General features: G+C 42.5%; 1 long non-coding RNA gene across 1 annotated transcript in view; it reads right to left on the bottom strand.

Moving 5' to 3' along the window:
* LOC134349358 (uncharacterized) overlaps positions 1–6,121 on the bottom strand; it is a 195,740-nt gene extending 189,619 nt beyond the window's left edge. The window contains exon 1 of the long non-coding RNA XR_010018651.1: positions 5,898–6,121. This is a non-coding gene — a long non-coding RNA (uncharacterized LOC134349358). The remainder of the gene's footprint in view (positions 1–5,897) is intronic.
* Positions 6,122–13,489: the final 7,368 nt, after the last annotated feature.

The following is a 13,489-nucleotide window of genomic DNA, read 5'->3' as shown; positions in this document are numbered from 1 at the left end:
CGCAGCCAAGACTGCAATCCCTGCTGCCGACCTCAACAGTTCGAACAATTCTGAGCAGATTCAGAATCTGGACTCCACTGCCATCAATCTAGGTTCCAACGACCCTGGATAACTTCAAAGAGCCTATTGCGCACCCTCTAATTCTGACTTGACCAATGCATGGACATTGACCAGCAGCACCTCCAGGCTGCATCGTTACGTGCTGCCACTGTAACCCCAGTACTCCTTTCCCCCCACCACCACCCTGTGATCCCATGTCTCTCTGGTCCCACTGCCAGATCTTGGTCCTCAGAGACTCCACCTTCCTCACCTTCCCTGAATACCCCAATCCTTCCCTCTGCTGTGACACTAACAACCCCCTCCCCCCTTTGATCCAGCTCTCATCTATGCCAGGTCTTCAACTTCCCCTCTGACCTTCCCCTCTCCGAGGCAGGGGCAGAAAGCTCTGTCCTCAGTAAGGGCCTCATCTTGGTCCCCCTGCACCCACACCTCTATGAGTTCCCCGATCGCCATGAAGCTGAGTTCTTCTTCTGCCGCCTCTGTCTCCATGTCTATTTCTTTGGCTAGGGCTCCCCACCCCAACCTGATGATCCCTTCTACCATCTCCAACCCTCCTCCTCTTCTCGGATAACTGCTCTGTTCTTCTGCCTGCTCTGGATCTTTTCATTGCTAACTGCCGATGAGACAACAAATGGTCTTGACTTAACTACTCCTCTCTCCAATTCAAACTTCACTCCTTCTGAATGCACTGCTCTGCACTAATCCAAATCTTACCATCAAACCCAGAGATAAGGAGGGTACTGTAGTAGTCTGGCGGACTGACCTCTACTTTGCCGAGGCCTGATGACAACTCTCAGATGCGTCCTCTTACTTGCCCCTTGAACAGAACCCCACTAAGAAGCATCAGGTCATTGTCACCCACACCATCACTGACCTGACTAAGCCTAGGGATCTCCCATCCACTGGCACCAACCTTATCGTTCCCTTACCCCACACCTCCCATTTCTATATCCTTCTGAAGATCTATGAACCTGCCTTGTCAGGTAGAGCTATTGCTTCTGCTTGTTCCTGCCTCACCAAACATATCTATCTGCATACCTTCCTCAGTTTTATCCCCACTGGTTCAATCCCTTCCTACCTACTTCACACACTCTTGATCTTTTCAGTGACTTCAAGTTCCCTGGCCCTGGTTGTCTCATTTTCACTGTGGATGTCCAGTCCCTACACACTTCCATCTCCCATCAGGAAGACCACAAAGCTGTCCGCTTCTTTCTGGACACCAGAGCCAACCTTTTCCCTTCCACCACTACTCACCTCCATCTGATGCTCATTCTCAATAATTTCTTCATTGGCTCCTCCCACTTCCTTCAAATAAAAGGTGTCGCCGTGGGCACTTGCATGGGTCCCAGCTACGCTTGCCTTTTTGTCAGCTATATGAAAATGTCTGTGTTCCAAGCCTACACTAGTATCACTCCCGAACTTTTCCTACGCTGCATCGATGACTGCATTGGTGCTGCTTCCTGCACCCATGCTGAGCTTGTCAACTTCATCAACTTTGTCTCCAACTTCCACCCTGCCCTCAAATTTACCTGGTCCATTTCCAACACCACTTTCCCCTTTCTCGATCTCTCTGTCACTGTCTCTGGAGGTAGTTTGTTTACTGATATCTTTTACAAATCCATTGATTCTCTTAACTGCATGGGCTATACTTCTACCCACCCAGTTGCTTGAAAAAATGCCATCTCCTTATCTCAACTCCTCTGTCTCCACCACATCTGTTTTCAGCATGAAGCTTTTCATTCCAAAACTAATGAGATATCCTCCTTCTTCAAAGAAAGGGACCTTCCTGCCTCCACCATCAACGCTGCTCTCAACTGCATCTTTTTCATTTCATGCACATCTGCCCTCACCCCATGCTCCTGCCACCCTACTAAGGAAAGAGTTCCTTATGTCCTCACCTACCACCCCATCAGCCTTCACTTCCAGCACATAATTCTCCATAACTTCTGCCATCTCCAACGTGAACCCACCACCAAACACATCTTTCCCTCCTCCCTACTTTCTGCAGGGATCGCACCCTTCGTGACTCCCGTGTCTATTCATCCCTCCCTACTGATCTTCCTTCTGGCTCTTATTCTTGCAAGTGGAATGAGCGCCACACCTGCGCCTACACCTCCTCCATCTGCACCATTCAGGATCCCAACCAGTCCTTCCAGGTGAGGCAACACTTCACTCGCGAGTCTGTTGGATCATTTACTGTATCTGGTGATCCCATTGTGGCCTCCTGTATATCGGTGAGACGTGATGTAGATTGAGAGACTGCTTTTCAGAGCACCTACTTTCCATCCACCAGTAAAAGCAGGATCTCCCAGTGGCCATCCATTTCAATTCTAATTCCCATTCCCATCCGACATATCAGTTCTTAGCCTCTACAACTGCCATGATGAGGCCACAATAAGGTTTAATGACACCTTATGTTCCGTCCGGGTAGCCTCCAACCTGATTGTGTCAACACCAATTTCTCAAACTTCTGGTAATTGCCTCCCCCTCACCATTCCCCATTCCCATTTCCCACTCTCACCTTATCTCCTTACCTACCCATCACCTCCCTCTGGTGTTCCATACCCTTCCCTTTCTTCCATGACCTTCTGTCCTCCCCTAGCAGATTCCCCCTTTTCCAGTCCTGTATCTCCTTCACCAGTTGACTTCCCAGCTCTTTACTTCATCCCATCCCCATCCCAGTTTCACCAATCACCTACTACCTGTACTTCTTCCTCTCCTCTCCCGCGTTATTACTCTGACCTCTAATCTCTTCTTGCCAGTCCTGGTGAAGGGCCTCAGCCTGAAATGTTGACTGCTTACTGTTTTTCATGGATGCTGCTTGGCCTGCTGAGTTCCTCCAGCATTTTGTGTGTGTTACACAGATTTTCTCTTGTTTATATTCACTTTTATCCTTAGCAAAACTGGTCTTATGTTTTACCTAGTGTAATTAACATTCAACCACCTCAGGTCTTATAGGTGAAGTCCGGGGGTGCAAAGTACATATTGCTATTGCCATCAGTAGTAATTCTCCATAATACAGTACAGCACTTTTGGTGATTGTTGCATTGTTCTAATAAAGAAAATGGAAGTGAGTCACACTGTCCTATTGTGATTAATCTGTAAAACAAAAGTCCCGCTGACACTGTATTTGTGTAGCTTTGTGAAAGTGGCAATTTAGTTCTTGTATTCTCCCATTTACCTTTGATCATGTAACTTAAGACCCATTGAAATGCAATATTTAAGATGGCCTGTTGTCTACCTTAATTTCTCTACGATCATTTGAATGATCTTACCCAAGATGTAGACTGGTCCCTGCCCTCTTGCATTCAATGCAGATATCATGTTCATTACTTGCTTGAAAACATGATAATCAGTACTTTGCATCTATATTGGGAATATTTTTTCATTACCCACTTATGAAATGAATTGTTTGCAGTCAGAGGCAATTGTTATCCTAAGGTTTTATTCTCATTACTTGCTTGTGGTGAAAGGTAGGTTTTATCTGTTTAATATCAGTGCCAGAATTGATCGCAGAAGGCTGACTTGGTGAAAGCTGCCTTCCTTGAAAGGAAAAGAACAATATGAAATGCTGGAGATGAGATTTTGCTGATAGAAATAAAGGCTGCATAACTATGCAATGTAACAATTGGCTTGGTAGAATGAAATATAAAATACATCTGCTGCAGTAATAAAGCAATGAATTTTTGTGTAATCAGTACCTTAATGAATAATTAATCAGTGATTTTTTAAAACAAGTGATGAGAAACATTGCTTTGCCTGCCTTTTATAATATAAATATCCCCATTAAGCTTTAGAAACTAGATCCATTAGCAACCATCTTTTCTTGAGAAAAATGCTCATAAAAATTATTTTGTTTAGTTTTGATAATTTCGATAAATCTGTACCCATTGTGAAATGGCCGAGGCATTTCCCTGTGCAATTCACATTGACACAGTTGATAATTCTTGGGAACATGCTGACACTGAATGATATTAAAAGTTGTGTGCTGTACATTTCTTCCGTTTTCAACATCGTAAGAGTGGGTGTGGTCTAAGCCCCTCATTCAACATCAAAAAATCACTAGGACACAATGGCTGGGATTGGCAATGGGTTATCCAACACGAGACCTGCACTGTGTAGGTAATGTCTTGCACAGAGTATCTGCTAGTCTCAGTTTTCACTGCACAGTATAATGAAAGACTCTCCACTTGCATCCTTTCGCTGCCTGTACCCTTTTTATACCTAACATGTCAGTGCAGCGTGCAGGTCTGCCCACGCATAGCACAGGATCCATTCAGGGAAGACCATCACGTGTGGTTGCTTTGTGGAACAGAAGATCACTGTATCTCCTTTCCCTGCAGTTCTCCTCATCTCACTACAGTGACCACTTCAAGAAACCACCTATGGGATCTGCGCAGATGACGTTGTGCTGCTTCATTCTTAATGCGGATGGCCACAGTACTTTTTCTAGCGTACCAGTGCCCGGTTTTTCCATCTTTGCAGTGGAACTGACTAGGTGTCGATGCTATAAACAGCATGTGTTTATTGCACTAAGTGGGGGGGGGGTGGAAATCTTATCTCCAGGCAAGCAACCTTTACGTTGTTAGTAGAAAGTTAGAAATTCTAATCAACAGTGGTCTTAGAAGGAACAATTCAGTAATGCACCACAGATGGCTGTATCTTTCTACGGACATTTTAACAGCATCCTTTTACTCTCATCACCATGTAATGTAACCAACCATCATTTCATAAATTATTGTCCACTTTAACGCTTGTCTAATCAAACTCATTCTTTCTTGATGGAACACATATTGATCATTCTTGTGGTTACCTCCCTTGTTCCTGAACCCTGGACACAGTGAAATGGGATATTTGCTGCTTTAGTCTCTACACAAATCGTAGAAATGTTACAGTACAGAAGGAGAATGGTGAATAGATTTTTTATCAGCACCGAGAAGAGAGTTCTCTTGACTCCATTCCTTCTCCTATAGAGAGGAAAAAAATCAAACTCCTCTTTATGGCAGTATTCTAAAATCCCTTTCCAGCTAAACAATATCTGGCTTTTTATTCTTCCTACTAAAGCAAGTAATCTTATATCTTGCCGCAATTTTTGCTAACAGACATAAAATATCCATTTTGCAGTCTCCTAACAAATTTCCTTCTCAATTGTCTTTGCACTGTCTGCAAATTTGATCATGATACTCTCAGTCTCTTCATCTTTGGCATTGATAAATATGGTAAAGACTTCCAGCTTCAGCTGTAATCCCAATGACACATGACTAGTTCGATCTTACCAACCTTAAGATGACATATTTACCTCAGCTCTCTGTTACTTAGTTGTTCCTCTATCCATCCAAACATATTACATCAATGACATGAGCTCTGCTCTCCTCAGCTGGGTTATAACTGACAAAGGGCTCTATCTATCATATTCATTTATCTTTTTACTTCAGATTTTAAAGATGTGTTTCTAGTGAAGCCACTTTTTACTGCGTGTCTCTGGAAATGCGGCTTATTAGTCCTTTGCTAACAGCCACTGGACGCTGCGGTGATAAACCCATCTTTCTCAGGCTCTGTACATCTAGAGTGTATACGACTTTGGTCCCACCAAACTCGTGAGGCTGGACTGTCTTGCCCACCTAAGTCCTGGTTTGTGTGACTACTGTGTGATTCCCCCCCCCCACCCTACTATCGTCTATTGTCAAGAAATAACAGATCATACACGGCTTACAATTATGAAGCCAGTTTATTTATGAATGTTAACTTAACCGAAGAGTTATTGAAGAAAAGAAAGAAAAAAACAAAGAGTCCCATTATAATTAAACAGTCAACTGTGCATATAAGTTGGAGCTCACCTTGAACTTGTCTGTCACTCATACGCTGGACCCTCGGTCTACGTGAAAGCACACACCATCTTCTGGATGTCACTCGAGATCCATCTCGAACAAAGCAGTCTCCCAAAGGAATATTGGTCCTTCCTCTTGAAGCCGTTCATCTGCACAAAGCACCTTGTGCAACAGGGACAGGAGCCTCAGCCATCTTTCTTCCGGTCTTCTTCCAGCTTCCCCCAAAAAAGACCTTGGCCCACATCAGTGTCCCTCACAAAACTTCTCCTCCCAGCATTCTCTAGGACCTTCTCTTAATTCCACCATCCTGATTGGCTGATACAACATTCCTAAGTTGAACAACAAAGCCCTTTATCTGAGCTCAAACCCAAACAAGCTGAAAACAGAACAGACTGCTTTTATAGAACTGCTAAAATTAAATACCTAAGCATAGCAGTAAAAGTATTAACCAGGGCATTACACTAGTACAGGTTAAGTACCCCTTATCTGAAATGCTTGGGGCCAGAAGTGTTCTGGATTTTGGATTTTGGAATATATAGTGAGATAGCTTGGGATCGCTATCATTTCTGACTCTGGATTTATGTCATTACTCATATGTACTGATTCAGCCATTCAGCATGTTAGATTCTCATCAGCGACGATCTTAGCAAGCTCATCAATAAATTTCTCTTCTGCTTTGTGATCAGCAGATGCTCAGCACAAATTTTTAAAAACTTAATCATGTGCCTTTTCTTAAATTTCTGCAAACAGCCTGATAAATAGTCACAATTACCTTCAATTTTCAGTTCATCATGAAAGATCTTTGCTTGTTTCATGATCAGCATACTGTTACGTACCCTGTAACTGGGTTGCCAAACCAGCAGAAATGGATCACTCAGTTGGAGTCTGGATTACTAGAACTAAGAAAGTTTTATTAAAGAAACAAGCAACACAGTAATCGAAAGGATAATAAATGCACCAGTTCAGCAATGATAAACATACATGTACACAGAATTAAGATAACAGGGTCAATCAAGCTCTATCGTTGTCTAGGGGTAAATGACCAGTTTCAAAGTGATGCAAAGTTCAGTTCAATTTAGTTCAGTTCAGTTCGCAGTAATCGCTGCCGTGGGAGATGGACAGTGGGGGGGGGGGGGAAGGAGAGAGAGAGCAAAAACGAATGAATATTCAAAACGGCTTCCATACAGACCTTCGCAGTCAGCTTTCAGGCGAGCCCTTTGTGATGTCATCTGAGGTCACCGACCGTGACCCCTCCATTTGCAGATACGATCGTTTCCCTGCGGTGAACCCGGCACCCAGGCAAGGGTGGACACACACCAGGTTCCCACCGATCGTGCCTTTCCACCCTGAGCGTCTATGGCTTGATCCCACGACCAGCCATCCAAAAGCTTCCCACCAACTTGTGAGAGGCGCATCGCTTCCTGGGTCTCGTTACCTCGGGTGTCGTGTGTGTCCTGCCTTAGCGAACCTGTCCCTTTTTATCCCCCTGCTGGGGTATCGCCTGTCCATCACTTCAAACAGTTCAGGGTTCAAAGGGGGAGCCGAACTTGACAGCTCTCTCCTTCTGTTACTCTCTCTCCCGTCCGTTCATTACACATCTCCAAATGCTGCTCCATTGTTTTCCATATCTCTCTCTCTCCTGAAGACAGGTGGCAGACCAACTGCTGATCCCACTGGTGCCAGCACAGGACAGCTACATCTTAATCTATGTGTATTCTTGTCACAATACCATTAATTGGCACATGTTCACTCCGATGCTGATGAATCCACTCTTTCAAAACATATGCGAGATCTTCATTTTTTCCCTTCATGCGGTGTTTTTCTATTTAACTTCTGTTTCATTACATATGCACGGTCACTTCTCAGAACTGCCTATGGGGTGCAGAGACTTGTGGATCGCTAGGAAACTTTCCCAGTGCCTTGTGGAATTCTCCATTTGTGACATCATGTCAGCGCTCAAAAAAGTTTTGGATTTTAGGGGTTTTCGGATTTTGGAATTTTGGATAAGGGGTAATCAATCTGTACTTCAAACTTGAAGAAACCGTGGAATATGCCCTCAAACTCATTATAAGGAACAAATTAAAACCTCGGTATTGAAATAAATACTCTGGGAATGTTAAGGACATTGAGTGATCTTTTTCTGAAGCAGTTATTTCTTCAGTATGGACTCGTTGGTACTCTATGTTATTTATGACTCAGCAGTCTGATCAGCGTGAGAGACATCTCTTAATTCTGAAATGATGCTTGGTCTCTTTCTTCTTTGTTGTGGTTGCAGTCAGTTTTCACCATGAGCTCACTGGGTGAGTGCATTAATGGAACTCTCATTATTGGCTCATGTTGTCAGCCGATTCATAAAAAGCATGCAAAAACAACTACCTTTTGTTCAAGATGATGCTTATTGGCATTGAGGCAGTTTATTTCAATGTATGAACCGAGCATAAGATGATAAGCTATCTGCTGAAACAAATTGCCAGTTGAATATGAAGTAATAAAAATTAATTTTAAAATCCTCATCGCTTATTCCATGTGAGCTATATTTTGCTTGTAACAGTGTAAGAGAATAATTATTCCTCTGACCTCACCTTTCATGATAAAATAAGATAACAATGGTACTGTTTAATTCAATTCATAGCATAAGGCAATATACAAATTCGGAGCCCATTTTGTACTATTGGTGAAGATGCAACATTATCTGTTACAAGTCCTTGTTGCTTGGGAGCACTTTTGTTGTAAAATAATGCTTTGTGTGAATCAAGTGTGGCAGATTTCTAATTTCAGAAATGGAATTTTAAGTTAAAAGAAGGCCAGTGAATTCTGTTGAATGTAAACAAAACAATCGCCAGAAGTGCTGGAAATGTACAGGTACGCTGAATTAAGAAGGTAAATTAATGTGACTGATATAACCCTTCATCAAAACTGAATTCCATCTGAGACCTTAGCCTATTTTTCTGACACTAATGGATCTACTAAGTATTTTTTACTTCTCACTTGCTGAGCATATTTATCACAAATTGTCAAAACTAATTTATCATTCCAGTTACTTCCAACTGCTGTCATTTACTTCAATTTGTTTCAAACATGCATGTGATTTTAGTCTAAAGTAGAAAATTCAATACAAGTAGATGTACAGTGGATTCTGGTTAATTGGGCCATCAGATAATTGGGGCAGCCACTTATTGGGGACAACTTCTAAAGAACAAAAACAAATCGGGACTATAGCTGGGATTCCCTTTGTTTTTTGGGACACTATGCTGAATACTTTCTAATTAACGTCAGTCACGTGTGCCTCGTGTGGCCATTAGGTTTTTGTCACTAATAGTTGGTGAGAAATAAACAGTAAGACAATTCAGAATTGTTTTGTTCACAGTGGTTTCAAGCATTCAAACTTGGAGACGTCAGAAACAGCCAGGTGTGAAAAAGAAACATTTTTCACTATTTTAACAAGTTAGGAAATATGAAGAATTTGAAGGTATTGCTAATCATCTTGAATGTTACAATAAAAATGAAACTTCAAGGCCTTGGCATCAATGCCTCATTGTACAATTGGGTCCTTAATTTCCTCACTTGCAGGCCCTAATCTCCATCAGCACAAATTTGCCGCAAGGTTGTGTGCTCTACCCACTTTACACTTATGACTGTGTGCCTAATCACAGCTCCAAAGCCATATTCAAGTTTGCTGATGACACAACTGTCATAGGCTAAATCCAAGATGGTGACGAATCAACGAATAGGAGGGAAATTGAAAATCTGGCTGAATGGTGCCATAACAACAACCTCTTACTCAATGTCAGCAAGACCAAGGAGTTGATTATTGACTTCAAGAGAAGGGAACCAAAGATCCAAGAGAGAGTCCTCATTGGAGGATCAGGGGTGGAGAGGGTCAGCAACTTTAAATTCCTCGGTGTTATCACTTCGGAGGACCTGTACTGGACCCAGCACATAAGGGAAATTATGAAGAAAGCACAGCAGTGCCTCTACTTCCTTAGTGGTTTGTGAAGATTCAGCATGACATCTAATACTTTGACAAACTTGTGTGGTGGAGAATATATTAAGGGGTTACATCAGAGCCTAGTATGGAAAGACCAGTGTCCTTGAATGGAAAATCCTACAAAAATAGTTAATATAGCTCAATCCATCATGGGTAAAGACCCCCCCCCTCCCCGCCGCCTCCACTGAGCACATCTGCACAGAACAATGTTTTTGGGATAAAGGAAGAAACAGGACTTCTATCTTGCAATCACAAACATGAGAGAATCTGCTGGTGCTGGAAATCCAAAGTAACACACAAAATGCTGGAGGAACTCAGCAGGCCAGGCAGCATCTATGGAAAAGAGAACAGTTGATGTTTTGGGCCAAGACCATTCATCAGGACTGGAAAGAAAGATGAGAAGTTAGGTCAAGAAGGTGCGGAGAAGAGAAGAAGAAGTACAAGGTGGCAGGTGATAGGTGAAACCACGAGAAATGGAGGGGTGAAATAATGGGCTGGGAAGCTGATAGGTGAAAGAGACGAAGGGCAGGAGAAAGGGGAATCTAATCGGAAAGGATAGCAGACCATGGAGGAAAGGGAAAGGGAAAAGCACCAGAGGGAGCTGATGGGCAGATGAGGATAGAGAGAGAAACGGGAATAGAAATGGTGAAGGGGGTTGGGAATTACTGGAAGTTCGAGAAATCAGGTTGGAGACTACCCAGACGAAATATAAGATGTTGCTCCTCCAAAGTGAGTGTGGCCTCATTGTGGCAGTAGAGGAGGCCGTTAACTGACATGTCAGAATGGGAATGTGAAGTAGAATTGAAATGGGTGGCCACTGGGAGATTCCTTTTATTTTCTAGGTGGAAAAAAGAGGATTCCTTTTTTTTCATAGGTGCTTGGCGGAGCAGTCTCCCAATCTACGTCGGGTCTCACCAATATACAGGAGGCTACACCAGGAGCACTGGATACAGTAGATGACCCCAACAGACTCACAGGTGAAGTGTCGCCTCAGCTGGAAAGGCTATTTGTGGCCCTGAATGGTAGTGAAGGAGGGAGTGTAGGGAAAGGTATGGCAGTTTTTCTACTTGCAAGGATAAGTAGCAGAAGTGAGATCAGTGGACAAGGGAGCCACATAGAGTGTGATACATGCGGAAAATGAAAAGTGGGGAGAGGGGTGGAGCGAAAGAGGTGCTTGGTGGTGGGATCCTGTTGGAGATGGTGGAAGTTATGGAGAATTATGTGCTGAACGCGCAGGCTGGTGGTGTGGTAGGTGACGACAAGAGGAACCTTACCACTGGTGGGGTAGAGGGAAGATAGGGTAAGGGCAGAAGTGTGCAAAATGGAAGAGATGTGGGTGAGGGCAGTGCTGATGGTGGAGGAAGCAAAGCTCCTTTCTTTGAAGAAGGAGGACATCTTATTAGTTCTGGAATGAAAAGCCTCATCTTGAGAGCAGATGTGGTGGAGACGGAGGAATTGAGAGAAGGGGATGGCATTCTTACAAGTGACAGGGTAGGAAGAGCTATAGTCCAGGTAGCTGTGAGAATCAGTAGGTTTGTAAAATATATCAGTAGATAAACTGTCTCCAGAGATGGAGACAGAAAATTGAGAAAGGAGAGGGAGGTGTCAGAAATGGACCAGGTAAACTTGAGGGCAGGGTGGAAGTTGGAGGTAGAGCTGATGAAGTCAACGAGCTCAACATGGGTGCAGGAAGCAGCACCAGTGCGCTCGTCAATGTAGTGTTGGCAAAGTTGGGAGTGATGGTGTAGGCTTGGACCATGGACTGTTCCACATAGACGAAAGAAATGCAGGCATAGCTGGGATGCATGCGAGTTCCCGTGGGTGCACCTTTGGTTTGAAAGAAGTGGGAAGAGCTGAAGGAAACATTATTGAGAGTGAGGCCAAGTTCCGCCTGACGGAAGAAAGTGGTAATGGAGGGGAACAGGTTGTGTCTGTTATCCAGAAGGAAGCAGAGAGCTTTAAGCCCTACTGATGGAGAATGAAATTGTATAGAACTGGACATCCAAGGTGAAAATGAGACAACTGGAACCAGAGAAGTTGAAGTCATTGAAAAGATCCAGAGTGTGTGAAGGGTCATGATGTAGGCAGGAAAGGACTGAACCGGAAAGGATAAGGTATAAGTTTGGTGGGGCAGGAGCAAGCAGAAACAATGGGTCTACCTGGACAGGCAGGTCTGTGGATCTCACAAGGCCTGCAGCTAATTATGGATTTATTGAGTATGCTTGTAAGAGTAAATTGAACTTTGAACTTTGAAGATTTGGCGGATGCAATCATCAATAGCATCTGTACTCGGTGTCTGCGCTGAATTTTTCATTTACAGACAATCAAAAGAACAGATTAGCATACATTGGATGAATTCCTCCATTGATAACTAGTAGGAACTAATACATTGTTTTATAGTACGGTAAAAGTTTTGGTAGTGTTCTAATTTATTCTGTATTTCATTTAAATACATAATGTTTCTCAGTTAAATGGTAGTTTGTCTTTTTTATTCCTTTTTAACTATTTTAACTATTTCCATGAAACTTCGGCTAATTAGGGCATCAGCTTAATTGGGCAAGTGTACTGATCCCAATGTGGCCTCATTAACCAGAATCCAATGTCATATACTTTTAGGCACATGTTAATGCAATACTTATAATTGATGGCAGAAAGTGCAAGATTCAATCTGCAAAGAGCACACAGTTAAACCATGACAATGAAATTTTAAGATCTGCTCTGAGGAGTAGTTAGTTCATAAACAATGTATACCAAAAGGTCAATGCAACTCTATAGGATTGACATCTGTGAACATGGCTTTCACCAGAACACTTAATTACCACAACTGCCACTTCTCCTGACCTACAAACTGAAGACATGTCATTCTTAAAATTAAATTGGCTCCTTAAATGTAGAATTTTTCTCTGGAGAAATGCGGTCATTTTCCCGATAGTTCTTGCTACACACAATGAAGTTCCACAATCAATCTGGTAAACCGCAAGGGAAGCAGGGGATGTGCGGCATGTGGGAAGCTTTCCTAAATTATTTACACCATTACCCTGGAGTTTGCTCTAAATTGTGCTTTTTTTTTATCTTCCACAGCCATTTTCCTGAAATTGTTGAAGCCAGCATGAGAGATCAGAGAAAATTAGGTGCAAATTATATCCAATGCAGTCTGAGTTCTCATGGAATTTTGTGTTAATTTTAAAAACTTCCCTGGAAGCTGACCACGGCCAAAAATCTGTTTTAATCTGATTGAATTAATCACATCTCTTAAATGTAGAATTTTATGGCGCTTCAAAGAGGCTATAAAAATTTTTCTCCCCTTTAGGCACAAGGAAATAATTTTGAATACAAACAAAGCCTTTACTATATTGCTAAGTAAGAAATCCATTACTCTAATATAATTAAGAAAAGTTTTGCATGGTTTTCAAATTCTTTTTTAGAAATTTTAAATCATGTTACTCATTTATAGTGGACAAGATGTTGATTAAAAATCTATAAACCAGTTTTTTTATTGAATGCAAAGTGCATCAAGCTTCCATTCTTTTTTTTAATATAATTTTTATTGAGTTTTCAAAGTAATACATGAGAAAACAAAATATCTACCCTCCCCCTCCCCTTAACCCTCCCC

Source organism: Mobula hypostoma, chromosome 7, assembly GCF_963921235.1.
Source record: "Mobula hypostoma chromosome 7, sMobHyp1.1, whole genome shotgun sequence".
Taxonomy (NCBI): domain Eukaryota; kingdom Metazoa; phylum Chordata; class Chondrichthyes; order Myliobatiformes; family Myliobatidae; genus Mobula; species Mobula hypostoma.
The sequence above is the reverse complement of the archived record's forward strand: the minus strand, read 5'-3'. Positions and strand labels throughout refer to the sequence as shown.